This window comes from Bidens hawaiensis, unplaced genomic scaffold (assembly GCF_021521415.1).
Source record: "Bidens hawaiensis isolate Kalapana, Puna unplaced genomic scaffold, B.hawaiensis_p1.1 tig00026858_1, whole genome shotgun sequence".
NCBI classification, from domain to species: Eukaryota; Viridiplantae; Streptophyta; class Magnoliopsida; order Asterales; family Asteraceae; genus Bidens; species Bidens hawaiensis.
Genome location: NW_027494330.1, coordinates 35640 through 39844, shown reverse-complemented (window position 1 = coordinate 39844; position 4205 = coordinate 35640).

Sequence of the window (4205 nt, the reverse complement as noted above, 5' to 3'; positions counted from 1 at the left end):
GAGCAAAAAGGGAGGAAGAGATAATAAGTGTAGTGTGTGAAGTGTTAAGAAAATAGTACTATATATAGGCAAACCCTAGGGGACACAAACCCTAGAAAAGATCTCCAAAAGTAAAAGATTCCAAAAGCAAAAGATATGGAAAGATATGGCAGCTGCAGGGGGCAAAGGAAAAGCTGACAGGGAACAGTAAAAAGCATGGGCGGGTCAGATAAAGGTACTGGTCAAGCATGGAAAAAGCAGATCTCAAAAGATTATGTCAGTCACTTTATCTGCCAACCAATGGGGTTGGCGCGCATGTTGCGCCGAAAGTAACTTTTCAGACATAAAGCAGATTAGGTCAACAGCTCAAAAGATAAGACAACACAAAAGCAAACGGCTAGATTAAACAGAAGAAAACTCAAAGGGTTTAGCGCGAGAAGGCTAAGGCGCGAAGGCAGACACAGAAGGTCATGAGAGCGCGAGCGCGAAGGCAGACAGAACCAACCTTAACGCGTCGCGGAAAGAACTACCATTTCTAAGCGCGCCGCGGGAAGAATCACATTTCTTAGCGCGCCGCGGGAGGAACTAAAATTCCTAGCGCGCCGCGGGAAGAACTATAATTCTTCGCGCGTCGAGGGATGAACTACGATTCTTAGCGCGCTGCGAGAAGAACTACAATCCTTAGCGCGTCGCGGGAAGAACTACCGTTCTTAGCGCGCTGCGAGAAGACTTACAATTCTTAGCGCGCTGCGAGAAGAGTTCGTCTCGCGTATCGCTGAAACAGGTGGTCTTCACGCAGGATTCCTTGTAAGGGGTCTGGCGCGTGGAGCTGCGCAGACAACCTTAGGCGGGAAGGAACAAAGGACAAGCAAAGAGTTAGAAGAAAAGAGGGAAACAAGGCTTAAGGGCGGGACAGCGACAAGAAGGCGGAAAGAGAGAAGAGGGATGGGACGGCGGAAAGAAAGAGAGAGAGAGGCGGGAAGGAAAATATATATATTATTATTAAAAGTAAAATATAAGTATAAATAAATATTAAATCATAAAAGAGAGATCGGGTCAGAGAAACGGGTACCTGGGTCGGGTCGGATCGGGGCAGATGTCACAGTCTCCCCTACTTTAAGAAATTTCGTCCCGAAATTTATCTCGAAGTAGGTTGCGCAGAGAACAGGTGCGGGTACTTGATCTTCATTTGATCTTCCCTTTCCCATGTAAACTCGGCTCCGCGCTTGGACTCCCAGCGAACTTTCACGATAGGGATACGACTGCGCTTGGTTTGCTTAACCTCGCGATCCATAATCTCAACAGGCTTCTCAACGAAATGCATAGTTTCATCAACTTGAACTTCATCAAGCGGAATGTGAAGGTTCTCGTCAGCTAAACACTTCTTGAGATTGGATACATGGAACGTTGGATGCACATTACTGAGCGCGGGAGGCAGGTCAAGTCTGTAGGCAACTTTTCCCACACGCGCGAGAATCTTGAATGGACCAACATAACGAGGAGCAAGCTTACCTTTCTTCCCAAAGCGGACAACACCCTTCCAGGGCGATACTTTGAGGAGAACAAGATCACCAACTTGAAATTCGAGAGGCTTTCGCCTGCGATCTGCGTAACTCTTCTGTCGGCTTCTGGCAGTCAGCAGATGATCACGGATCTTGGCGATTTTATCGGTTGTCTCTTGAACAAGTTCGGGTCCTGTGATTTGAGTTTCACCCACTTCGCTCCAACAAATCGGGGAGCGGCATTTACGACCGTAAAGTGCTTCAAATGGGGCCATACCGATACTGGAATGATAGCTGTTATTATAAGAGAACTCGATCAAAGGCAGGTGTGAATCCCAATTACCTCCAAAATCAAGAACACAAGATCGGAGCATATCCTCAAGAGTTTGAATAGTTCGCTCAGACTGACCGTCAGTCTGAGGATGATATGCCGTACTCATGTCCAAGCGAGTTCCTAGAGCAGATTGGAGAGATTTCCAAAAGCGAGATATAAAACGGCCATCGCGATCGGATATGATGCTCAAAGGAGTACCATGGCGGCAGACAATTTCCTTGACATAAAGCTGCGCGAGATGCTCAACACGGTAGTTTTCACGAATGGGCAGAAAGTGAGCAGATTTAGTCAATCGATCCACTATTACCCAGATGCTATCATGTTTGCTTGCTGTCAAAGGTAACTTGGTAATAAAGTCCATCGCTATACCTTCCCATTTCCACGTAGGAATTTCTGGTTGTTCGAGCAAACCAGATGGGCGTTGGTGTTCAGCTTTAACTTTAGAACAAGTCAGGCACTTAGCTACGAACACAGCAATATCCTTTTTCATACCGGGCCACCAATAAGTTATGCGCAAATCCTTGTACATCTTATCAGCGCCGGGATGAATAGAATACCGAGATTTGTGCGCTTCACTCAGGATATCAGCGCGAAGATTCACATCACAAGGGATCCAGATGCGATTGAGATAGCAGAGAATTCCACTCAGATTAGGGACAAAGAGTGCTTCCGCGCCACACGCTAACTCGGCGCGAAGGTTACCATTACTGATAGATGCGCGCTGCGCGTCACGAATACGCGATTCAAGGTTGCCTTGAATCGGCGCGAAGTGAAGCTGGGTGCGCGGCAAGATACAGTTAAGTTGGCAGGGTTTTCGGCTGAGCGCATCGGCTACCACATTAGCCTTACCAGGATGATACCGGATCTCACAATCGTAATCGCTGATGAGTTCGTTCCATCGGCGTTGCCTCATGTTAAGTTCCTTTTGATCAAAGATATGCTGAAGGCTTTTATGGTCAGTGTAGAGGATACACTTAGTACCATAAAGGTAGTGTCTCCAGATCTTCAAGGCAAAAACAACTGCACCAAGTTCGAGGTCGTGAGTTGTATAATTCTTTTCATGAACCTTAAGTTGCCTTGATGCGTAAGCGGTAACCTTGCCTCGTTGCATAAGAACACAACCGAGACCTTGGTTGGATGCATCGCAATACACGATAAAATCATCATTACCCTCAGGTAGCGCAAGAACAGGAGCTTCACACAACAAACGCTTGAGCGTTAGAAAGGCTTCTTCTTGCTTCGAGCCCCAAATATACGGTTTACCTTTGTGCGTCAGAGCTGTTAAAGGCAAAGCGATCTTCGAGAAGTTTGAAATGAAGCGCCGGTAATAACCAGCTAAGCCCAGAAAGGAACGGATCTCAGAAGGAGAGGATGGCGTAATCCAGTTCTTGATTGCTTCAATCTTGGATGGGTCGACATGAATACCCATCTTGTTTACAACATGACCAAGAAACTGTACTTCATCAGACCAAAATTCACACTTGGAAAGCTTAGCATAGAGTTGCTCGGCTCTAAGCTTTTGCAATACCAATCGGAGATGTTGCTCATGCTCGGTCTTGGTCTTAGAATACACCAGAACATCATCGATAAACACGATCACGAATTTATCCAAGAAAGGCCTACACACCCGATTCATTAGATCCATGAAAACGGCGGGTGCGTTGGTTAGACCGAAGGACATGACCAAGAATTCAAAATGGCCATAACGAGTACGAAAAGCAGTCTTCGGAACATCTTCATCGCGGATACGCAACTGATGATAACCAGAACGGAGATCGATCTTCGAGAAACAGGAGGCACCTTGGAGTTGATCAAAGAGGTCGTCAATACGCGGTAAGGGATACCGGTTTTTAATGGTGAGTTTGTTCAACTCGCGGTAATCAATACACATGCGAAACGATCCATCTTTCTTTTTAACGAACAACACCGGAGCACCCCAGGGCGAAGAGCTAGGGCGAATGAATCCTTTAGCAGTCAACTCTTGAAGTTGGCTGGCCAATTCTTGCATCTCAGCGGGTGCAAGACGATAAGGAGATTTGGCCACGGGGGAAGCACCAGGGACAAGATCAATACGGAACTCGACTTCACGAGCGGGAGGGATACCAGGAAGATCATCAGGAAAAACTTCAGGAAAATCACGCACAACAGGGATATCGCGAAGCTTCTTCTCTTCAGCAGGTTTAACCACATGGGCTAGAAATGCAATACACTTCTTCCGCATGAGTCTTTGGGCTTCGGCGCAAGACATAAGTTTAAGACCGCGGGAGGGTTTCTCGCCGTAGATATGAAGATCACCATTTTCTCGAGGTATGCGAATAACTTTCTTGGCGCAAATAACTTCGGCGCGATTTTTCGAAAGCCAGTCCATACCAATGATAACATCAAAGCTT